Here is a 26,616-nt window from a genome sequence, read left to right as displayed (position 1 = left end):
ATTTATTCTCTATTATTATTCTCTATTCTATTTCATTGTTCTATATACCAAACTTTGTAACGATGCTACACTTTTTGATTGCTCAACTATGTTTTGTTTGCTTGGTTGGTTTGGTTCGGTTTGGTTTGATTTGATTGGTTTGATGTGGGATGAGTTTTTGTGTTGTTGTTGTTTTTTCTTTTTCAAGACAAGGTTTCCCTGTGAAATAGCTCTGGCTTTCCTAGAACTCGCTTTGTACACCAGGCTGGCCTCAAACTCACAGAGATCCATCTGCTTCTGCCTCCTGAGTGCTGGAATTAAAGGTGTGTGCCACCTCCGCCCAGCAGGTTGACTATTAACTTTGTTATATAATTTGAAGAAGTACAATGCCTCCATCTTTGCTCTTGTGCTGACTATTTGTGACTTCTATTGTTTCCATTATCATGTTTTATTCTACTCTTATTATTGTATTACAAAAACTGAGTAAATCAAAGATGCCTGTAGATGATCAAGAAATAAGTATGCTGTGAGCCAAATATTCAGATTAATATAGATTTCTGTACCTGAGATTTTAGAAAATAATAATAAAATATTTTCAAAGATAAACTCCATAGATCTTTAGAGTTTCTTGAGGGTATCATCGACATAAAACTTGGCTTCTGATACAAACAAACCAGCCTAGAATTCTGGCTCTTAGTTTATTGCTTTTTTCACTTCTTTAAGCATCTGTTTATTCATCTGGCAAATGGGAATAATCACATTTATTTTGCAAAAGATCGTGAAACTGAAGAGGATACAAGATACTAGATACCTGATAAAAAGTGACTATATAATTAAAGACGAAGAGAGGGAGGTAAGTTAACAAGATAATATTAAAATTACCATGCTATCAATACAAGTATAAAATTCAAAGAGCTTGAGCAGATTTAAGAAAGGGTTTTATTTATTTCAGCAATTTATTTTTTTATTTCGATTCATCTCTATAAATGACATGAGATAGATAACTAAATCAATCGAGTTTAGAAGAGCTTGCTCCCCACAGGGCAGGAAACCCTGACTGCCCTGGGGGACGGAGGGGAAGGAGGGGGGGAGTAGGGGGAGTGGGAGGGTGTTGGGAGGGGGGGCGGAAATGGAAACTTTTATAATTTAATAAAATTTACTAAAAAAAAAAAAAAGAAGAGCTTGCTCCCTGATAGCCATAACTAAATTTTAAGCTATCTTTTGTGGTTATATTTTGTTTGTGCTTTAACAAATAAAGCTTTCCTGAAGATCAGAGTGCAGAACTAGCCACACTAGTTAGCCATAGAGGTCAAGCAGTGGTAGCACACACCTTTAATCCCAGCACTTGGGAGACAACAGCAGACAGATCTCTGTGAGTTCAAGGCCACCTTGGGCTACACGAGATTGACCCAGTCAAAAAGAGAAACAGAACCAAGCAGTGGTGGCTCTCACCTTTAATCTTAGCACTAGGAAGGTGGAGAAGGGAAGCGATACAACTGGGCAAAGAGAGGAAAATAAGGCAGGAAGAGACAAGAACTCAATATTCAGTCTGAAGACTTATAGGGACAGGATACCCCATTCAGTCTGAGAATTTCTTTGAGGTAAGAACTAGTGGCTGGCTGCTCTGCTTCTCTGATCTTTCAGCTTTCACCTCAATATCTGACTCCAGGTTTTTATTATTAATACCAATTAGAATTTGTGCTACCAACTTTCTTTGTGATAAGCTTTATTTCCTCATTATTTATGCTGATGATTTTTACTCCATAATAATATGCTATGAACATAGCAAAATATATAGAAAATAAGTTAGCCTTAGCTAGAATTTGAACATTCCAAATAAGTAGATCCCACGTGCTTAATTTTAGCCCCAACCCTAACTGAAAATACAACACACACAAATTTCCTTTTTACTATTTACTTTTAATTTAAGTATATCATTGTGAACCTGACAAGTTTGTGTGTGCCATGTGTGTGGGGTGCCCATAGGGGCCAGAGGGCATTGGATCTCCTGGAAATAGACATATAAATGGTGTGAAACACTTGATGTGGATGCTGGGTACAAACCTAGTTCTTCGGTAAGAGCCCTAAGTCTCCTTTACCACTGAGATTCTAACTCTTCAGCCTCAGATTTCTTGAATATGGATACTGTTGATGCTAAAAAACCGAGCAGTTGCCATAACAGGCTATACAATCTTCTCTCAGAGATCAGGCCTCTATTTTAGTTTCCTGAGACTGAACAAGCAGTTTCTGTGGAAAAGCCATGAATAAAAGACAATCAATCTACAACACCCCCAACAGCGAGGAGGAGACCTGGTGTATGCGGTACTAGGCCAGGCCCGGGCTGAGCCAGCCTCTACAGCAGCTCAAGGACAGGGCTGGGACTTGTTCAGGCTTGCCCAAAAATGGAAAATTGTAGTCCTGACTAAGCCCTGATTAGCCCTAGCCTACTAAGACGTACTAAAATGATTTCCACTTGTGTAATCCAATCATACCTAAAATAACCTAACTTCCTTAGACACTCTCCTCTTTGAGACTTAAGAGAAGCTCCCACCTCCTTCTCAGGGTTGTCACCATCTTGCCTTTGTGCGGGATAGGTGGACCCAGCACGCTTGTTTAATTAAAGAAGAATCTTTGATTTTGCATCAGATCGGGTCTCTTGATGGTCTTTGGGGGTCCTGACTCTGGGTAAAACCACGCTTATGTAATATTGACTTCACTTTATAAAAAATGGGAACAATAAATTAAAAGAGCTCTCTAATGCCCTTGGGGATTCTGAAGATGGCCACCATACCAAGACTTCTGTAGGAAGAGACTCAGAGGAGACAGTTTCAGAGGTCTATGATGTTTAGATTTGCTACTAGTAGATTTTCTTGTCTCTATGATTAATATTGTTAGAAACAACTTAAGGGGAAACAGCTTATGTCGGATCATTATTTGAGAAGATATGAGCCCCGGTAGCAGGAAAGATATAGAGTTTGTAGCAACTGTAGCGAAAACTTCACATCCTCCTATAATAGACCAGGAAACAGAATATAGAACCAGAAGTGGCTATAAACTTCAGAGGCTGCTTCTGGTGACTTACTTGGACCAGTCAAGTTCTGTTTCCTAAAAGTTCCACAGGATCCAACTAGAGCCACCAACTAAAGACCACATATTGAAACACATGAGCACATGGAACAATTTTATATTCAGATCACAATGCCATTTCATGTATGCTAAAGTCACTGAGAATCACCCAAAAAATTGGAGGGCAATACATTGACTTAACAAATATTTCTAGAACAACCCATGCAATAACACTGAAATAGAATGTACATTATTTCTAGTGGACATGGAACATTTTCCAATATATATCATATTATGGGACACCAAAAAAGTCTTCATAAATTAATATGCAAAGTGTATTCTCTAAGCACAATGAAATGAGACTAGAAATGAACAACATTGGGATACATGGAAAATCTTCAAGTGTACTGAAGCTACATTGTACTTTTAAATAATCCAGGAATAAGAGAAAACTTATAATTATGTTGGGTTGAGTAAAACATACATTATGGTTGATGAGCTATCCTCAAGAGGTGTGTGGAAGTAAATCCATAACATTAAATCAAATACCTGTATTAGAGAAAACCCTAAGTCAGTTTCAACTTCTGCCTTAAGAAATCAGAAAGAAACAAGGCAATTAAAACCCGAGTAAAACAGTAAAAACAGTAATAGAAGATGTGAATGTGATCAAGTATGTTCTACATGTATATGAAAATGGCATAATAAAACCCCTTACTTTGAATAATTAATATGTACTACAAGGGGATTTTTTAAGAGAAAAAAACAGAAATGATGTGGGATTCCCCTCTATATGCTGTGAATATGATTTATTAGTATTGATTAATAAAGAAGCTGTTTTGGCCTATGACAGGACAGAATATAACAAGGTAGGAAATCCAGGCAGAGAAAGAGAAGGAAAGAAGATAGAGTCAGGCAGATACCATGTAGCTGCTGAAGGAGAAAGATGTCAGAACCTTACCAGTAAGCCACAGCCTTGTGGTGAAACGCAGAATAGAAATGGGTTAATTTAAGATGTAAGAGCTAGTTAGGAATATGCCTAAGCCATTAGCAAAACAGTGTTGTAATCAATAGAGCTTCTCTGTGATTATTCAAATCTGGGTGGCTGGGAAATAAATGTGTTGTGCCTCTTTCTTTACCTGGAGGCTAACAAAGGGCATTATTTCTATCTCCCAAGCCAGTTAGTTGTGCAAACATCTTTGAAAAGAGAGTTTGGAACAATGGATGTCTATGTTCTGGCTGAGCGAAGTGTAAAATATGAGCCACTTAGGAAAAACTGCCTCCCAACAATGACCTTATTCCTTTACATCTATTTAAATACTGCCCCTCCTCTCAATCAATTTTAAACAACTGCCATGTAGCCTTCTAGTGCCTACTGTTTAGAGGATTCTTTGCTCTCTTTCCTCTTTCATTGTAATTTTAGCCTCTGCCAAGGTATTGTTTAAGTCTAGTAAAACTTTCATGCTCTTTATGGCTCATCTGAGTCAGTATCCTCCAGGAGGAGCTAAGTTCTTCAGCATAGAGACCACCCATAATATAGATTTTGTTCTCACTCCCTATACCATAGTTTGACACAGAGATTTTATTCAAGGAAATGAAAAAAGAAACAAAAATTAGATAGTGTGCCTTTGGTCAGAAAATTAAAAACCGTTGGCCACAATTTCCAACTTGTCATGATATAGTGACCCAGGAAACGGGCTTCCTACACCAAGAATCCAACTATGAGTCCATAACTGCAGTATGCCTGGATCCTACAGCCAAATCAAGGTTTAACTGGATAAAGTTGAAACACGGTGTGTTAGTCGACTGTGGTGCTTTATCTCTGAGTAAGTCTCGAGATCGGAAGAAACTCCCAGGAAACAAAGCTATTGCTTCTCAAGAAGCTTCTTTAAAGATGAGGTCTTGAAGCATGAAGAAGATGGGTGTTGAGGGGGAAGGCAAATTCTGGTCATAAACCAAGTAAGCAACAAGCCCTTACCACTGAAGATCACCTAGGCAAACACCCCACTGGAGATATTTCAGCCTTGCTATTGGTGCAGAAGCAGACTAAGACCAGGATAAACATTTAAGTATTTGGATGCCTGAGTGAATATTTTTTATTGAAAAAGATTGTTCTCTCATATAGAGGATCCGACGGCCTTCATCTGACGATGGATGGAGATAGAGACGGAGACCCACATTGGAGCACTGGAAGTCAGGACCACGAAGGGTGCGTTCACCCACTGATACAAGGGGACTGATCGAATGAGAGCTCACCAAGGCCAGTTGGACTGGGACTGAACAAGCATTTGATCAAACCGGATTCTCTGAATGTGACTGACATGGGGGCTGACTGAGCCCCCGAGGTCCAAATGAAGACTGAGAAGCCATTGACAATGGCACTGGGTCTTGTTTCGTCTGCATGTACTGGCTTTTTGGGATCCCTGCCTGTTTGGATGCTCACCTTCCTCGACCCGGAGGGAGGGGGGAGGAACTTGGACGTCCCACAGGACAGGAAACCCTGACTGCTCTTGGGAATGGTGAGGGAGGAGGAGAGGGAGTGGGGGGAGCAGGAGGGTATTGGGAGAAGGGGAGGAAGTGGAAAGAGTGTTTTCGGATACTTGAATAAACAAAAAAATAAAATAAAATAAAAAAAGAAAGAAAAAGATTGTTCTCTCATATAGAGCATCCCGACCACAGTATCCCCCCCACTCCTCGAAGCTCCGCCCCCACCTTCCCTCTCCCACAACTTAAGAAAGAAAAAGCAATCTTAGTTTTAATGTGGCAATGGAAAGCTTCTCTGTATACCTTTGTCTTAGAGATCATGAGAAGTATTCGAGCCTTGTAGGAAAAATGGGTCTGGGAGTAAGGTTGAAGTTTGCACTGTGCCATGTACTTGTTCTATGAGTCAGCACAGTTACAGGGGCTTGCTGGGTTATCCTTCCTGTCAGTCAATACAGAAAGGAAATCCTACCCTGAAGGCCATGTGTGAGTGTGAGTTAATGCAGCCGGTGAGATGATTCAATGAGAAAAGACATCCTCAGTTAAGCCTTACAGCTTGATTTCAATCCCCAGGACCCACATCCCAGAAAGAAAGAACAGAATTACCCAGATTGCCCTCCGATTGCTACATGCACCCTGTGGCACATGCATATCCACACTTAAATGTGAACACAAGCAAGAGTATGCACATGTATGCACAAAAAATAGAGTGTAATATTGAAAGCTTCAGTGAGATAATATATGTTCAGCACCCGCAGCGGGAATTGACACCCAAATGATCGTTTCTGTTATTATTAAACACTGACTCGTAAGGATGATTCATCCCTGGGAAAGTTGGGAAATGATAAAAAAAAAACTATAAAGTTCTTTTGGAGCCATCTCAACTAAGAAATAACTGAAAGCTTTGGGGCAGGTTTTCACTATGAGCCAGGACACGCATCAGACCTCAGAAATATGGGGGAAGTAACTTCTCTTCAGTAGGTCCCCAGCTAGCAATGATCTAAATGAAAGCTTTCAATTTTCAGGACTTTCAATTTTCAGGAGAGAAATATTGGTATAACCTCATCAGTCTCTGCAAATTTTCTATGCTGCCCTTAGGTAACTTACACAGTTACTTCGTGTGTGACATATAGACTTTGCCTGCATTTGAGATTGGCTTTTTTTAATTCTCTGATTACTTTCTTAGCTAGTCCAACTATCAAATATAAAACTGAAGATATACTCTAGGAGAGCTGCAGTTCCTTTGGCAGGCTGAACTAAGGTAATTGGTACTTTTCCACGATGGCCTAAAGGGGGAAAGTTGCACTCATGTGATCTGAATCCACTGGTTAAGCGCACAGGGATTAACATCTGTTAAAAGAGTTTGTACTTGGATTGCAGGTGTTTCAATATTTGCATTTAGTATGTGTTTTAGAAACAGCCCCTGAGAAAAACATTTATATCACAATCTGGTGGTTTTATTGTCTAAATCTGTCAGGACAGTCATTTTGTTGCTCAAACTTTGTGACCCTCTTGCAAGCTGTAAACTATTTAACGAAGTGAATATATTGAGAAAGATGACAGACTTCCAAACTTTAGGGAAAGAGTATTATATGAGAAGAATCAGCCTCTCTCCCTGGGGGCTGTGCCTAATATGCGAACAGCAAAAACAATTACACCAGTGGTTACAGGAAGTCCAATAAATTCCACAGCACAGTTCCACTTCTGAAATATTACATCACTCAGCAAAAGCTTAGGTTCATATATTAGCTGAGACGAACTAATCATGAATTAATTACAATCAGTTACATCTTGTGAATGGGGTGCTGAGGAAAGCTCTGGTTTCAATGCGCTCGGCCCCAGTCGCCTAACTACGCCTGTTAGGTGAAGTCTCACTCTGCCCATATGTGGAGGGAGAGCTGAATTCCACTTATTTCACGTCTTCTAGATCACCTCTCATTGTGGTGATTGACTTAATCATTCCTTTATCCACACTGTTAAAATAAGTCGGGCTCTGGTCCATTTGTTTCCAAGGAAAAAAGGAGGCACAGGGTGTGGGGGGAGGTAGTGTGTCTCCAGGGGTCTGTTGCTTGAACTTAGAAAGAAAATAAAGAAACCAATTGGCTTTACATACGGCTGGATTCTACAGAAGGAGAATTAAAACGGAGTAAAAGCTGAATTACAGGAGAAACCACACACGGCTATGATAGCACACGCTGACTCCCTCTGGCTTAATTACTTCTGAAGTGGTTAAAATGTATCAGGGTACCTGGGTTTCCAGTCAGAACCAATGTTAGGCACATAAGTAGCATTGAACTTCTGATGGTAATGTCTGTCATGTGGTTTATTTTAACTTTTAGAAAGGTTCTAAATCGTCACTAGGTAAGGACACTTTTCGGATTCTTCCAAATATCAGAGACATTATTACATCACAGAATCCTCTCTGAGAAACAACTGCAAGATTGAATTTATATTTTTAATTAATTGTTTATTTTTCGAACGTTTCATTCATAAGTACTATATTTATATCATTTCTACTCTTTTCTTTCTCCCAACTCCCAACTCTCCCTTTGCACCCCCATTTCCTCTCAACTTCATGACATCATCTACACTCATCATAAATTTGGAGTTTTGTCCGATAGCTTCTGAAATGATTCACATTTCACAAACGATCTAATAACCATCACCTGTTTTAGTCAACGAATTCTAATACATTCTCTTATTACCGTAGTTAGTCCCGAAAACTCAACCTATGACAATCTACCATCTCTGCACGTGTTTTTCAGAATGTTTGATTCTGAGGACCTGAAAACTTTCCAGAAAAAATAAACCATTGAGGGCCCTGTATAGATAATCAGCTTTCGGTTTAACTTGTTATACACTTTTATGATTTAATACATTATAAAACATGTTTTAAAAGCTAAAGTTATTGTGAACGAATGAATGAATAACTGTACTTGAAATGGAGGCAATTTAACTTGTGCAAAAGCTATTCCATAGTCTCAGTTGTTTATATTTCAGTGTTATCAGCTGACACGTAGCACAAGAATATTAAAAGTTATTGTCAAACTTTGGCTGGAAATCAGGAGACCAGCACTGAGGGATCAAATACCACCACCTTGTGTAAACTGCTCAATTATTCTTGAGATTTTTTTCCTCTGTAAAGAGACAGGTAACCCTGGCCTGGCCTTTCTTATAAAATTATTATGAAATTCATGTGGAAGATGCATCCAAAGCTGTTTGTGGACCAGAAAACAACATCAAAATGTGGAGCTTTATTGGAAGCATCCAGAACTGTGTTCTAGTTCTAGGTTGCAAACACTAGATCCAGTTCTCAACCTTCCTAACCCTGCACCCATTTAATACAGTTCTGCTTGTTGCCGTGAACCCCCACAACCAGAAAATTATTTCTCCTCTTACTTCACAACTGTAATTTTGTTACTGCTATGAATCATAATGTAAATATGTGTTTTCCGATGGTCTTAAATGACCCTTGTGAAAGGATCCTTCGACCCTCTATGCGGTCTTGACCACCAAGTTGAGAACCACTGCCCTAGACTGTCCTCAACTTTCCTCCTCAGGAGTCCACCAGAAGAGCAACCTCAGCGTTTTTCTGCTAAACATTGACCTCTCTGTTTGATCTTTTCCATTCCTTTTTTACTTTGTGTTCTTATTTTTTAAATATTTCTCCTTTACTACCCTATACCCACAGCTAGAAAAAAATGTCCCATTTTAATTCTAACACGTCTCTGTGTTCTCATTGCTGGATTTCTTATGTCCCTGTCCAACTAAAATGCAAACTCATGGAAGTATCGAGCCACAGTAAACAAAATATGCTAGCTTGGACAGGAAGATTCACTCATGGGGGGCTTCAAAGTCATGGTTTCATGGGAGTTATATAAGTGGTCAGTTTGCAGAATCCATGAATGAAAACGGTTTCTATAAGAAGTACAATCTGTAATAACCTTGGGTACACACCTGACTTGTAAGCTATCAGAAAGCTATTCATCAAGACATTTATTTATTATACAGCCTCCTAAGTAGCCAAGTCAGGAAGCTGCCATCTGTGAACTCTGAGACTTACCACTTGCAGTATCTACAAAGGTCGTAGGTACAAAGGTCATCTTTGATAGACAAATGACTTTAATTTCCACCGAATTATTTTAGATTCTTCTCTACAGCATCTGAGTATTGGTACTTCCCTTTGTTCCATATCCGTGTAAAGGTAGAGATATAAATCCAGATAGACAAGCATTAAGCAGGAACTATAACTATGAATTTTTTTTAATCTCAAAATACTGTACCTAGCAACTTTCTGTTCATTGAGCAAATGGTCCAGAAACAAAGGGAAAGAGAGGAAAAGTCGGAGTGAAGCAAAATGCTCTTCTGTAAAAGTCACAAAGCATTGCATGATCGTGGATGGAAGGGTGTCACAGATTGAGTATAAATACCGTAATAATTGTCTCTACAGAAAAGCCAACAAAGAATGGACACAAAGCTCACCTTCAGAACCCAGACTGACGGCGCTTAGAGTTTCCACTGCTGTGGAGAAATACCGTCATCCCAGGAACTCTGATAAGCAAAAGACATTGAATTGAGGTGGCTTACATTTTCAGAGGTTTAGTCTGTTACTGTCATGCTGGGACACAGCAGCACACAGACAGACTTGTGCTGGAAAAGGAGCTGACAGTCCTACATCTTGATCTGCAGGCAACAAGAAGTGGTCTGAGTGTCGAACTAAGCAAAGCTTGAACAAAAGAGACCTCGAAGCCCACCCCCACAGTGGGGAGGTGGAGACGGTAAATTTCCTATCCTGTGATCCTTGAATACAAAGTTTGAAAAAAAAATGAGACTCCAACAACTACAGAAGGAGGTAGCACTTTCTCGTGGAACGTGAGGTATCCTCTGAAATGTCTAGAATAGCTTCCAGAAATTATTTGTTAAACGCAATGTAAGTGAGTTACACAAATACCATGAAACTATGCTAACCGGACATGGTGGCACACCTGTAAGCCCATGAGAGGTAAAGTCGGGACTCATACTGAAGCCTGGACTCCGTGAGACACTTTCTCAGAAAAACAAAGCAAATTACAGCTTGTGTCGGGTCCTCGAGTAGTAGACTTATCAACACTATATAGTATGTCTCAACTGTAGTAATGAAGACAGATCTTGGATTTCTAAGAAAACTTTTCCATTCACCAAGAACTCTGAAACAAGAATAAACAACTGAGTTTGGGTGATCTAGGCTATCTCTCTCTTTATAGATGTTGGAAATGTGATACAGAGAGATAATCTCATAGACTGAGGCCAAGATCGAGTGATACCATGGTTTGTGAAAGACAGTAAAACATGACGTCATGCAAGTGCAATAAAAAGGTCATATTTCCGAACCTTTCTGTTGGAGAGTGGACCATAGCACTATACATCATCTAAACTGTTTTGTAGCTGTGTTCCCATGCATCTGTTGACACATTCCCTCTGACAGGAATGTGCTGCCACATTAACCCTCCAGGAGTCACTGAGCAGAAGTGCCTCTCATTGAGAACTCCCTGTTTGGTCAGTTGGCTACTTTGCTGCCTCATTGGGATGTGTTTAGAAGACTGTTGGTGTGGCTGCCTCCTCTACAGGGTGGAGAGTTTTTATAAAAGCAAGGGGGTTGGTTATTGAATTTTGAGTAACAGTGTACAGCAGAGTAAGGTGTGTCGCTCCAGCCTGCAAAATAGTTCAGCAGGTTATGGCACTTGCTAGCAAGCTTGATGACCTGAGTTCAATCCACAGGACCTACATGGTAGAAGAAAAGAAACAACTCCCACAAGTTGCTCTCTCTCTCTCTCTCTCTCTCTCTCTCTCACACACACACACACACACACACACACACACACACACACACACACAAGCTCACAAAAGGAAGGAAGGAAGGAAAGAAGGAAGGAAGGAAGGAAGGAAGGAAAGAAGAAAAGAAGGAAAGAAGGAAAGGAAGGAAGGAAATGTTTTTAAGGGCTCATCACTGCATATGAGCAAGATCATATTGAGAATAGATGTTTGTTCTCCCATCTCATTTCTCTGAATCTCACAAACCTGGGTATCACATAATCACTTCTTCTCACTGCATCCTCAGGAGGCTTGAGAATGCCCAGTCTCTTCCTTAACCCAAAAATTACAATTATATATGTATAAGTTGATGTTTTAAAATGTATATGCATTATCAAAAATCAAGGTACTAAATACATGTATTACCTCACATATTTGTTTATATTTGTAAGGAGAACAATTAAAGTCTAATTAACAAATTTCTTTGCAGTGCTGGGGATGTAACCCAGGGCCTCGCACACTAGGCAAGTGCTCTCTATACTGGATCTTTATTTCCCTCAGAAATTTTCAAACATAAAAACACACAGTGTTAACTTTGGGCACTACACTGTATCTCTTGAACTTATTTCTCACACCTAACTGAACTTTAAGCCTTTTGGCCAACATCCCTACAACCCTGACTCGCAGTCCTAGCGAAGCAAACCTCTAGCTCTCTGCTGCTATTAGATCCCACACATTACTGGGATCACACAGCCTTTCTATGCCCACTTTTTTCACTTAACAGTGCCTTCTGTGTCCTTACAAAGGGTTGAAATCCATTACTTTTAAGGCTAAATAATATCCCATTGTGTGTGTGTAACACATTCTCTTTCTCCGTTCATTTCAGTCTTGCTGAAAAGATGCTCCTCCAAGCTTCTCAAGGTCCACACTCATCCTTTTCCTCTGCCTTTCAAGACCTAGTCTTTGCTTTCCAAGTACTGAATCATTGGTTAAAGTTGTCTGTGTTGAATGGCTGATGGCATAATATTTTATTTTTGAACATGGTTCTTAAATATCCCAACTTAAAAAAAAAGCAAGAGATTACATTTCGGATACAGAGGCTGACTGACAGACAGAAGAACTGTAGGTATTCCTCTGTTTTGGTTTGCAGTCAGTGCCTAAAAAAGTCACTTTCTGAAGGTAGCTAGATAACCATTTATATGTGGATGTATAAGAATGAATAAATATTTATAAATTACATTCAAGGTATTCATTTTAAATAGACTGTAAGTTCATTGCTTTATTTACTAAAATATTTCTATTTACAATTCAAAGGTATACGTTGACATGAATGAGTCTCTAAAACACAACAAACAATAAAGTCACAGAAGAATGTATTCATTATGGTCACGTTTATCTAAAATTCAAAAACAAAGTAAAATAATATATTAGTGAATGATAGACATATTTGTTGATCTAAACTATACAGGAAAAAGAAGGAATAGTGACCAGAAAATTTAGGCAAGTAATTATATTCCTGAGGGAAGCAGGGCAAGGAGAAAGTTTGCTTCCTTCCATAGTGCAGTATTTATTATTTTTAGGTAGACCACGGGAGTTGACTATCTATTTGGAGCTATATATGTGTTTTCTCACAAATATAAGAAACCTTTCACAATAATAAAAAATGCTTTTAAACTATCTTCAGAAAATAATGATTACCAAAGGCCATCACCTAGAATTGACTGTTAGCAAGCTCCAGACATAACTCTTCACACGCATGTACGCACACACTCACACGCATAAGCTTTTGTGAACGCAGGATCACATAGCATGAATACTGTTTGCTGGCTGCTTCCTTTTGAACAATGTACCAAATGCATTGTTAGAGGATGAACTCTGTGACTTGTAACTGAAGAAAATATTATGAGTTTGCTAACAACTTACCCCAAAATTAAATATTCTTACCCAATGTGATTGAAATATTTCCCTGGGAACCTAAAAGACCACATGATGAGAATTTAATGTGTTCCAAACAAATTTACAGAGACTGTCACACCAAACCAACTTTTCTCATAAAGTAGTAGAGATAGAACACATTTTTCATCCAAGGTCAAAGCTTGACTTTTCTTATCCATAAACTGGTTATTTTTTACTATGGCATAAATGTGCAAAAAGTAATATTTATTTGTCTTCAATACAGAAAACAACCAAACTATACTGCATCAGAGCCTATAACATTGAAAGTGGCTTTCTCATTTCTGATATTCATCCCTTGATGTAGATGTAGACACAGACAACATTTAAATTCTGTTTTCTTAAGGACGGAGTCTTCCCATCTAACAGTCAAAGGTATGTTTCGGTCACTGGCAACCTAACTGCCTGTTTTTCCTAGGTAAACTGTTGCTCTAGCTGACACAGCTTCGTGATCAAACTGTTCCCCTGAACAAGCTGCCTGCTAGGCAGAGCGTCGGCGGACGTTTCCTGTGAACTTGGGCTTCACAGTGCAGCCAGACCACAACTGCTAATCGTGTGCTTCACACTCACAACTTTCTATAAATGTTTTGGTTTGAAATAATAAATGCTTTTAAAAATACCTCCACTTTGATAGGAAAACCCTATTCACCTCACAGCTCATTCCCACTTCTTAGCAATTTTTCTCTCATCAAGCTGACTCAAATTGAAAACACATCACCAAAAACCAAACCACATAACAGTCTGACATCAGTTCCACAACTGGGGGCAGGAGGCCAATGAATAGGATCTGAAAACTTGGAGAGAAAGGAATTTTTTTTTCTTTACCAAAACATAATCGTGGTTTGAGAATGTGCAAAGAAAGAAAGAAAGAAAGAGAGAGAGAGAGAGGGAGCGAGGGGGGGGGAGGGAGGGAGGAAAGAGGAAGGAAGAAAGGAAGGAAGAAAGAAAGGAAGGAAGGAAGGAAGGAAGGAAGGGAGGGAGGGAGGGAGGGAGGAAGGGAGGGAGGGAGGAAAGAGGAAGGAAGGAAGGAAAAGAAAGAAGGAAGGAAGGGAGGAAGGGAGGGAGGAAAGAAGAAGGAAGGAAGGAAGGAAGGAAAAGAAGAAAGGAAGGGAGGGAGGAAGGAAGGAAGGAAGGAAGGAAGGAAGGAAGGAAGGAAGGAAGGAAAGAAGGAAGGAAGGAAGGAAGAACTTGCTGATGCAGTCCCAAGCATCCTCCTAAAGCATGCATTTGTTGATCTGAGAGATTGGACAAGCCCGCATCTACAGTTCAAGTCCTGCATTTCCTCCTAAGTAAACTAAATTGAATTTCTGTAGCTATCATTGTTTTAATGATACTCCCCCTTTAAGCGAATCGCAATTCATTAAGCAGGTTTGTGGAGCAGCAGGATGTGCTTGCCGGTTTTATGAGCTCTGAGGCGAACACCATGAGTTAAATGCTACACAGGAAACTCTATGGAAACCAGAAACGGAATCCGTTAAGTCTGAACACAGGTGAGGACTGGAACCTCCCGATGGTTTTCTTGATCACGTGTCGTTCCATTGAGCTTCTGTTATCTGGCCTCCGTGAATGAAGCTACCAAATGACAACATACCTTGGAGAATGTGATATAGTTCACAGAAACCATGTGAAATCATTATCCTACTTAGATATGAAAGACACTGATGAGTGGACTCGAAGCAGGTGAAGAATTGAGGGGAAAGAAGATAAACTTCATGTTGTTAAAGCAGATGCTCCTAATTAGTGTCAGCTTCTGCCCCTATAACCACATGTGGGAAAGACCATACCTATTGAAATTCTAGACATTTGGTATGTGACGCAGGACTAGCCAGCAATCTACTCGTGGCATATGTCTTGAATGCTTTTCTTCCACTTCATGAATCCAAGGGCTCTGCATCACCATGAGATAAGAGTTAATAAAGAAGCTTCAGACAAAAAAAAAGGTTGCATATTGCTTGAAAGACATGTTGAAAGAAAAGAAACAAGCTTGAATCACGAGGGTCTCATTGGCTTCAGCCTACTGTGATTGATACAGCTACAAGAATAACTCACCTGAAAAGGGTCCAGCCAACCACACCAGCTTGCTCTGCTTCTCAGTTTCCTGCAATACCATCCACCAAGCTCACATGAAGCATTCTTAGTATGACTTAAACTTGTTGGGGCTTTTATATTTTGAGCAAGGTGTGGTAGCATTCACCTTTAATTCTTGCACTTGAGATGCTAAATCAAGAAGATTGTGAGTTTGGGACCACCCAGAACTACATCACAAGACTCTGTTCTGAAACGAAAAAGTCATTTTATCAATTAGATTCTTTTCTTAGCAGTTTGATATATGTGGATTCTGTCCTCTTCTAACAAAATAATACTTTTTTATCACTGAAGGGGTCTTGCAGTTGGCACACACAGACACCAAATTCTCAGAACTAGGGACAATTTATTACCCCAGAGGGACAAGCAAGTGGCTGCCTCTGGATCAGGCAAAGACAGTAACGGCTGACTGGCACATGGCGCTTTTAAGGGCTCTAACACCAGAAAAACAAAAATAGAAGGGTGTCCTCCAAATGGCTGCATTGACTGTCTCTGATCAGCTAGGAGGAAAGCAAAGGAAATGAAGTGACTTTCAATCATGTAGCCCAGGGCCATTTTATGAGGTAGGGTACCTTTGGTCATGTGCCTGGTGGGTTGAGAGACCAAGTCAGGACAACCAATCAGAAACACTTTGAGATTCCATGCTGTTTTATTGGCTTTTCATTTCTTCCTAACACTGCTACTGAAGAGGAAGTCTTAGAATTTGCCCTCTGTTAGTTCCTTCTGTGTTTATACTCTTCCATGTTTGCCCACTGCTAATAGAATAAGGTTTCCCTAATGTGCCCCAACCTCTTTTATTTTAACTTTATTATTGGTGGAGGTTCACACTCCATGGCATGCAGGTGGCTCTCAGAGGATGCCTTAGGGTTTCTGCTGCAGTGAAGAGACTCATGGCAATGACAAGTCAGAAGACATTTCATTGGGGGCTGTCTTACAGTTTCAGAGGTTCAATCCATTATTCTCGTGGCAGGGAGCATGGCAGCTTGTAAGCAGAAGCTAAGAGCTCTACATCCAGATCCACATACAACAGGAAGAGAGAGACATTAGGACTGGAGTGGGCCTTTGAAGCCCCTCAAAGCCCCCAGTAACACATTTTCTTCCACAAGGCCACCTCCCAATCTCTCTCATGTAGAGCCACTCCTTAATGATCAAGCATTCTAATATATGAGACTGTATGAAAAAGAGGGGCATTACCATTCAAACCACCACAGAGGACAACTCCACGGAGTCAGTTCCATCTTCCACCTTTACATAGGTCCCAGGAATCGAACTCAGGCTATTGGGCTTACAAAGCAAGCAATCTCATCTACCCACATTTCTTGTCTTTCTCTCTTTTTCTTTTTTTCTTAATTTCCTTCCTTCAAAAATCCATTGTCTAGATTAAATTTTATTTTTTTCCTATCCTCAAACATGCATCTTTCTCTTTCAACATGTGCGTAAGATCCCTTCCTCACCCACACTGATGAGCTGTACTACAGAAAATTAAACTCTCCACAGCAAATTTTATTTCCTATTCACTTTATGAATGAGCTTTTAATGCATTTGAGCCCCAGTCTGGTTTGTGCCACATCGTTCTGGAGCCCACACTAAAGAAGATACTGTCAAAGGAGGCACACTGGTCTGGCAGCGGAGAACAGAAACGAGACTTGCTTTCCATGCTTCTGCTAGAATGAGGCACGTCAGAATTGGCTCATAGTTCTTAGGAAAGAGCAAGTCGCATAGGCAAATCTAGCATCGATGAGCTGAAAACACACTGTGTGGGAAAAGCCACGAGAAATCCCACTACGGGTGGCAAATGCATCCAATCCTTCTTAAGAGAAAGACGGATTAATTAGTAGGTGCAAAAATAAACTCTTTCCCACTGCCTGAATCATCTTCGCCACTCTGCCCTCAGAAGATCCTCTCTGTTCAGCTGTGGTCTGGGTCCCGTCCATCACCCGTGTCTCCAACATCACCAGCGCTCTTAGGGAGCTGCTCCTCAGCACCACGCGTCTAGAACAAGTTAGCCTACTATTTACCTAGCTCATCTTCCTTCCCGAGTGGACCACAACCTTTCTGAAAAATAAAAGTGCTTCTTACACCTTCTGGGCAAGTTCACTGAGTATGTAAGTTGTGGCGCTGCAGGCTTGTTTGTCTCTTGATGAAAAAGGTAAGATTATCACCGTTTTCCCCTGAAAAAGAAACGGGTCCCGTCTGCAAAGACTGACAATGCTAGGACAGGTCATTGCAAACCTGAATACAATGTCTCCATTCCCAGGACTCCCAGACAACTGTATGGAAATACGGCATAAAACAAGCTGAGAGGAGCCTGGGTTCTCTGGCTTTGGTATGGAAACAAATAGCTAGATCATGAAACGACTTATTCTCATGAAAAGTTAATATATGCAAATGAGAATTTTCTTTAAAATCGCTTCCATTTCAAAATAGGGTTTTTTTCCCCCTGTTCTTATAGCATTTACAAACCTAGAGCCAGGTTTACACGTCACATAATTCCATAGGATTTCAAAACAAAATTCTTTAGAACAAACCAACAGAAGGCGTAGTCCTACCTAATCAGGGTGTTATTTCTGCAAAACTTTATTTTTAATGTTTTGCGGCCTTCTTTCCAACTGCCCAGTACTCGGTAAATCTTTTCAGATGTTCCCTATTCATTTCAGTCTGCCTCACACTGACACCTCCATAGTTCTTAATCAGTTATCTTATTTGGAAACCACCAGGCAAACACGACTCTAATGTCAGGAGGTGACTTCTGCCGTGTGAGATACAGTCCCTCTATTCAACTGCTGATCAGAATCTCCCAGCACCTCCTCAGGCATGTCTTCCTCGGGATCCCATCTAGTCTCACATTCCTTCAGAACTCTTTCTCCTTATTTGAAGTATGCTCACAACTCTGAGCCCTGTAGCCATTGCCTCTCCCACCCACAAATAGAATCCATTAAGAGAAAATTCATTCCAAACTCATCTTAGGGTAGTAAGGAAGAATGGGTTAAACCCCCCAAAGGTCTAGAGGTTGAATTTCAATTGGAGAAGTACCCACAAGTTCATCTTCTTATCCAGTCCTTATCCAGACTGCAAGAGTGGATTGGGGATGTGCTGACAGGGAGGAATTAAGGCTCCCCTGGGCACCAGGGAAATCGTCTCTGGAGCTCTGCCTGCACAGTGCTGAGGAGAAGAGAGAAGGGAGGAGAGATTTTTGAGGCAGCAGCAAGTGAAAATTTTTAGTTCCAGCTTTCCAAAGATCTCTAAGAATTATGCAGCTGTTTTCAGCGGGGCCATCCCTGGAGGAATCTTATTACAGTTTTTCCAGGAAATTTGAGAGCTCGTCTATACGACTTTGAAGACTTATCCTTTCTAGCTTAGACATCAACCGCTTTGAAAGGTGGTGAATCGCCTTTATTTCCTTGGGATTAAAAGGTGATGTTTAAAGAAGACAATAGAATTTGGAAACGAAAAGAAAAGGTGAGGCCTTTTTATCCAACCCCAAGGGCTCTAGCAGGGAATGAGCTGAAGTCAGTTTCCATCTCCCCACTCACTGGGAAACTCATATTCCTTTGATTATCTTTTTCAAATCAGTGTGATTGGCTTCTTGATCTGAGATCTAGTAGAAACAAAATTGTTCAGATCGCTGCTTAACGAGATCAACGCAGGGAACTGAGGGACTCGGCTGTAGCACAGTTCCTATGCTAACTAGAACAGGGAGCAGAAATTTCCTTCGGGAGATTTACTAACCCGCTTTCCCCGCCCTGGAGTTTCGTTTAAATCACTTGGGAGGAAAGATGGCTGTTGGGTTTTTAAGGAGAGCCACATGAAAAGCAGAACTGTATCTCATCGCGTTGTTAATAATGTTCAGCAATGCTCCAAAGTCGTCTCTTGTATGTGACCCAAAGAAAAAGAATTCAAGAGTTTTCTGACACATCCCTCACAGTGACAGACGCCCTATCTCGGAGGCCTAACCCTGTTCACTGGCCTTTTCATGGGGTCCAGAATGGGTGTCTGGGGCCCTGAAGATAAGCTAAGGTTTTCCATATGTGCCCTCACCCTTCCTGGAAGTCAGTCTCTACTGGGGGCAGGGAGATGAAAGATAGAAGTTCATTTCAACCTGAATGAACCCCCTCAAACCTCCAAAATTCTGGGGGAAGAGATGTTTTGTTTTTTAAGACGTTTTCACCATGCGGCCCTGGGTGTCTTGTAGCTCCTCTGTAGACCAGGTTGGCCTCAGGAATCTGCTGTCCCTAATGAGATTAAAGGTGTGCACCACCACACCTGTTTGGAAAAGATTTTAGTGGGTCAGTTTGAGCATTTTTTTTCTAATGAACAGTACCTTTAAAAGAACAAAAATGAGAGCAGAAACTTACATTTTACACGTGAGCTCTTTTAGGATTTTAGTACACTAAACATTGGTGAATATTATGATTCCCCAGAGAAAAATAAACTTCTTTGAATATAATGAATCAACTAATAAAATGCCTACCTGTATAGGTGTCCAGAGGAAGTTACTAGCCATAAACAGTTGTCTCCAAGGCTTTATTGCAACATGTAGAGCAGATGAGATCTTAGCTTTCTGAGACAATACTTCTACACCTGATTTTAAAAAAAAAAAAAAAAAAAAAACACAAGGTACCTAAGGAGACACATTTCTCCCAATGCTTCCAGCAGATAACTTGGTATACATGATAAGTTAGCTTTCTTCTGAATCTTCTGAAACTCATTTCAAGGCTCTTTGAAATCCTTTCTCCCAAGGATTACACAACCACAAAACCCCAAGAAATCATCCATCATGTGAGAAGAAGAAATGGCCTGAGCAGGACATGTAATGTTCAACATGGACAGAAATAAGATAGCAATGCGTCATCCCCAAATGAGCCCATCCTTACTGCATCAAGTACCATAACAACCATTCCGCAACAGGACCACTGGTCCGTTCTACAGTGGCAGCAGTAACTGGTTCGTTACTCAAACACGTGGGCTCTGGAACTCTGGGTGGTGTCCCCAGTTCAGGTCCACATACTCCAATCATAACTTGGAGTGAATTTTGTGATTTCTCTGCCTTCGTTTCCCCATCTGTAAAATGAAAATAAAACATTAATCGAAAACTATTAAGACTATTTCACATAAATGTAGGTTAACATTTCAATCCTATCTAATTGGATTAAATTAGATCCAAATTTGTATCTAATTTCATCCTACAAAGAATTAATCATTTTCATTTGGGGAGGAGGTATTAATGTTTGTTTCTGAACAGCCCCCAGAAAGGCTATTCTTCAGAAACTGCTGAAGACCTGGTTCCCCCAGAGAATCCCGTTTTGGAAAAGTGCTTGACACCTGAGGCTTCTGGCATAATCAGTGCATTTATGGCTTAATAAGCTCATAGGGTGGCGTTATTAGGGGGTGGGTGCCAGTTGGGGGAAGCAGATCACTGCAGGAATGCCCTGGGGAGATACTCCTTGTCCCTGGTTCCTTCCTCTCTGATTCCTGGCAACTTTTACTCCACCTTGCCCTCCTGCCGCCTCCATTTGTTCCACCTCCTCCACAGGCCCACAGCAATGAAGCCAGCTGACCATGACTGTAGGCTAACACCTCTACAACCACAAACCAAAGGAAGTTCTTTCTTCGATGTTTTCAGGGATTAGCCATAGCCATCGATAAAACTGACACACAGAGAGAAGCCGTAGCTAAGAAAGCAGGTAACCCCCTCCATCTCACACCATTGGTTAGAATTCTAGACACTCTCTGTGTCCCAGAAATATCTAGATCCAATCTTTCTTCCAGTGCTGGGACTGGAACCCAGGCAACTCTACAAATGAGCTGTAAACTCAGACCTGGGGTTTTTAGACAGTTTCTCACTCCACTGCTCAGGCGGACCTTGAACTCAGAATCCTCTTGCCTCTGCTTTCAGATATGTGTGTGTTATCGTGTCTGGCACCTCTGGCTCCAAATTAGTACCCTTTCCCTTCTACCACACTGTTCCTCCAGTCTCCCAGGTAATCTGGTATGAGCAACGCTGACTCAATTTAATGCACATAGTCAATATGCTTGAATGAATAATAGTTTTCTGCAAGTCTAAAGTAATGGGTAACTTAATCCTAGAAGGCCGTATGCTTGAACTGCCTACAGTCTATCCCAAGCATTCAATTATTCTTTTAAACACTCTGCTTTTAAAGTTGTGTATGGATTGACTAAATGAGTAGCTGTACCAGTTTATCAAATTTTGGGCCCTTTTGGAAAATAAGGTCAAGGGAAGCATACATTTCCGGGGGGGGGGGGATGCACATACATAGACTCACAAAAAAAAAAAAATCCACAAAAGTTAAGAGTTTCAACCAGCAGTGCCTGGGGATTTGGAATGCTGTTTCATTTACAGGGTTGAGCGCCCTCCACCCCCAGCTAGCATCTCCCTACGGAGCTCTGCTTTGTTTCTCTTGATTTTGTTCTCCACCCACTCCACCTTGCTTTCCTGCCTTTACCCTCTCCTCTCCCCAGGGTTCTTACAAAGTCACTATCACAGCCTGCTCCCACACAAACCCCACTCCCTCCTCGCTGTATCCTTCCTGAGCAGCTGATTCCGGAGAGGAATCCGATAACGTATCAATAGCTCAGGTTGCTACATAAGAATATTAGCCAGCCTAGGAAACAGGCCTTATTTGCAGGATAACAGATCAGAAATTCCGACTCCTTTGGGGAGATTTTCTCCTCCTTCTCCGGTACATGCAGTCACTTTCCATTAAATATACACAGATTCACTGCATCCTGTTTTTAAGGAAACAGATTCACTAGCAAGTTAACAGTGCTGGTTTAGATAGCAGCTTCGCCCTGGTCCTTTTTTATCTGCAATTTTTTTTTAATGATGTCCATCAACTTGGTCACTAAACACATAGAAAAAGATACAGCAAACACAGAGCATCCTTACTTAAGCAACGTTTGCATTAAAATGTGTCTACCTCTGGTGGGATTTTTAGTTTTGCACATTTGCAAATTTTTGCACATTTGCCATAATGTGCAAGTGAAATCTATTTGCACCCAAATTTCTAACTTTTTTTTATTTTAATGTGATCTTTTGGAATCTTTGGTGAACAGATAATTATATATTTAGACTTTTTTATACATTCTGCCTAAATCTGCCTAAAAATCTGATTAAATAATTACTATTAAAAAGTTAAAAGAAATTTTAAATTGAAATAAAATGTAAAATTCAGGAGTAAAATATCTAAATAAAATGATTTTCAAAAGATGTGTCTTCTAGTTTTCCTCTCAATGTATTTTATACCTTTGTAATACTCCATCATCAAAAAAAATCTAGCCGGTATTTTCATTCCCAATCAAATACAAACACTTCAAGGATGCTTTTCTTTTTTACTTTTGAGATTATAATTTAGTTACAACATTTCACCGTTCCCTTTCCTCCCTTCACATCCTCCATAAGCCCCTCCCTACTCTCCTTCAAATTCACGACCTCCGTTATTCCTAATTGCCATTGCATGGATATTTGCACATACATATGTATTCCTAAACATGATCTGCTCAGTCCTTAATGCTGCCTGTATGTATCTTTTGAGGACTGATTCTTTAGCATTAGACAACCAAGTGGTATTAAAGATGTGTTTCAAAAAATTCTTTGTGTTTTCCATCTGGGAGTTTCCACAAAAAGATGAAGCAAGATTTGATGACTATGCTTTTAATAAGTCAAATTTACCTCCACAAATGTGCCTCCAATTGTAAACAGGACATTGTGTGAACTACTGGCTATACAGAACTCATGGCAAGAAACTAATGTTTCATATAGGAACATTATACATTCCAATCAGAGCTTCCTGAGTACTTCACAGAAACTTCACTGGGATGGCTGCATACCACGATGCTCATTTTAAGGTTTTTTTTACTGTGAATTCATTCACTGCATGGAAACTTTTTTTTTAATTTGGAAAGAAAATAATATATAAAATGGATAGCATTGGCAAATGTTTCTAATCACTTCCTTAGCATACCAAACCAGCAAACAATCTTATTATTTACTGCACTTTGCTTCGGTACATAAATCAAAGGACAATAACAAGCCTAATGTCAAAGAACCTTTTTGACACTTCATACATTTGAGCAAGCTGAGCCGATACACAGTTTAGATGAAATTCCCCTCTGAAATATGTTTCCCTAGAGGACTGTGGTTCATAAATTGCCATCGGGCTACCTCTGTCATTGTTGATTTGAGAGGTGCTCAAAGTACCCTTAGCTATTATTAAGTCTCGCATTCCTTTACCCTTAACAGAGACGATACTCGGTTGTACAAAGATAACTAAGTATCCAGCCTGGAAAAACGTGCAGGGTGTTTCGTACCGCCTATATGAAAGATTACATTCTAAGTGGAATTTGGACCAACGGAAAAGAAAGTAGCACTATCCTTTATCAAAGACTGAATAGGCTTCTAATTATTTACATAATCCTAAAGGCATATTAAATCAGGTCCACAGCTCTAACAAAAAGGTCTAGGAGGATGAGATTTTTTTTAATCCATTAAACAACAGAAATTTTCAACTCAATGATTTAAGTTTATTTATTCTATCTTTGCTCATAAGTGTTCTCTGCAGATTAAAAGCTCCTGCTACACTTATTTAAAGTAAACCCACGGGCAAATCAAGCATCAGTTACATAATATGTGTGTGTATTCTGTCCCCCTGCCTTCGAACCCTACCTAGGCAGTGTTCCTGTGTGAGACCTAAGGGTGTGGAAGAGCTTGTGCTGCAGCCTAGTGCCATGCCCTCTGCCTTGTGGATTTGGGAAATGTCAGGAAAGATCAGAGCAAGGATCCTGCTACTTTTTATTCAGATCCTCCGGTCTTAACCTTCAAGGAAACACTTAAAGGTTAGTTATGACTGGATCACGGCGCATTAGCTTTGTCATCGGTGACCTGGCTTTGCCAAAGCACAGAGCTGGAAAGCCGGAGAAAGGAGCTAGATGAGTGTCATCAACTGCCAGAGATGTGATAAATTTATGAATTTTATCAGCCTCACTTTTAGAAGTCCTGGTAAATCAAACAGTCAGAGGTGGAGGTGCCCTGTGAGCCCCGTCAATCATCGACGCGGCTGCATGGCTGCACAGCTGAGGAAAGCTAGACAAATAAAAAACTTGACCACATCACTTTCGCACAAAGAAAGCTGCCAAATGCAAGGGGGAGTGTTGGTTTTTCTCTAAAAAAGAAACAAAGGAAAACTCCCTTCCTGGAATTTACCGATTGGATAACCCGCTCAAGGAAACCCTGATTGAGCGGCAGCCTCCACACTCTTCTAATGTTGCTTCAGTGATCTCTGCTAATTTCACACTGTTACCTTCCCGGCTGAACAAATAAAGAAATAAGTTTCGCTTTAAAAAGTTTTAAATTGAATTTGCCTCAGCTCTGACTCTTGACTGGAATCCGTAAGAACCAAATAATCATTTTTGCCCTTCAGATTTTATTCTGCGGCACCAAGCTTCTAGAAACAGTGTGGCAGTTGGGCCGAAAGGCTCCCAGGATCGTATCAGCTGATCCACTCCCCAGCCCACTCCAAAACCCAAAACAGAAAATTAAAAGTTTATTTTGGATCATCTTAAATAGGAAACCCCAGATTTCTTTCTGTAGTTCGTTGCTACTTCTAATTAAAGCAGGTCTGCTCCTTGTAGACTATCTTGGGTCAGGGGGCTTAAAAACAACAGAATTCTTCTTTTATAGGAACCTTGGGAAACTTCTATGGAATTGGCTGACCACTCAAACACATCTCCAAGAGCACAGATATTTTACTCTGATGCAGCCCTTCTGACATGCAACTATTAACCTCTGAACGAAGGGTCCTCATCTACTTTTTTCTCTTGACCTCCTATCTCCCACAACCCCTTGCTGTGGGTCTGGCCTCACTTCAAAGATCTCCAGGCCAGAAGGGGCTGCACTTACTGTATTTCCTCCTTCCTCCCTCACTTCTCCCACTGTGCCTTTGCTGAGTTTTCTCTTATAAAAGCCTTGCCCTTGAGAGGAAAAAAAGTATTAATCTCCGTATCTTCCCACAGCTTTACAGTTTGCCTGACCATGTGTCTAACGCTTTTATTTCCTTCCTTCATGAACTCCCAAATTCTCCCATGATAGCTTAAAATTTCAAACTCGGTCTAAAGTTTAGAACTATCTAACTTAACAGCAGATTACTAGATGAATTAGATTGTTATTCGAAAAACTATTCCTTATGTCAATCAAAGACTAGGAGGGATATAAGGACTGAATTGCCCCCTCTTTTGAAGCTAACAGACCCCTAAAGGTTAAAGAATGAGTTGCTTGTGAGAGGGGCAGAGACCACATCTTCATTCCAGCATCTTCTCTTCTGTGGCTGGGACTTTTGCATGATGGGATAGTAATGGCTCTTTCTTTGGGTGATGTTCCCTGGAGGAACAATGTCTCCTGTCAGTTTGGGCCTAGAAAGGTTGAGCTGGGAGATTTCTGCATTCCCAGGTCCTTTTGGAGGCGAGGCACTGGGCATTAGATACCATGTTTCTTTTCTTTGTGTTATATTCCTTTTTCTGTTCTGAGAGAAGCGTAACTATACAAAAGGTTTATTTTATTATCTATTTATCGTTAGAATACTGTAGCTTCAAAGCTGATGACGACTTGATCCCCTGCATCCTCGTCTTTTACTTGGCACTTGAGGACCTGACCTTGAGTTAGCTACTCCATCAGACAAAAGAAACTAGAAGAAGGTTGGATTTGCGACTTGACTTTCCCATAGACTGGGGAGTCCGTATATTAGTCCACAGTGCCAGCATTACACCTAACTTACCCTGTGAATGTCACCTAATTATTTCTGCATTTCAAGCTCCATGACATGTAGTAATCAGGCCATCTCATAAATTCCCTTTCAACTATTTAATTACCCCTAAATATCGTTTACAATGACTTCTCATGCAAGGCCTACAAATTTCAGTATCAAATAATCAGGTTTATCACCCTTCTGGGCAATTGCATAAACATGCAACATTTCTTTTGCGGTGTATTTTAAGAAAAATATCCACGTTGGCTTATTAACATTTTTTTCTTGTCTGTAACCATTAGGCAGCATCAAGGCTTTGTTTTAATAAATGTCCCTGATAAATGTGTTTGACCACAAGTTTAAGAATGTGTAAGGAAAACAACTTATCCTCTAGGCTTCGTGTTTGTTTGCACCTTTGAGAACAAAGTCCCAGGAGTCAGAGTTTATAGTCAATCAAAAGAGGGCACATTACTTTCTCATTTTAATAGCAGAGTGGGACCTTTAACTT

The sequence above is a fragment of the Myodes glareolus genome, chromosome 23 (assembly GCF_982192425.1).
Source record: "Myodes glareolus chromosome 23, mMyoGla1.1, whole genome shotgun sequence".
NCBI classification, from domain to species: domain Eukaryota; kingdom Metazoa; phylum Chordata; class Mammalia; order Rodentia; family Cricetidae; genus Myodes; species Myodes glareolus.
Note: the sequence above shows the minus strand (reverse complement) of the source record.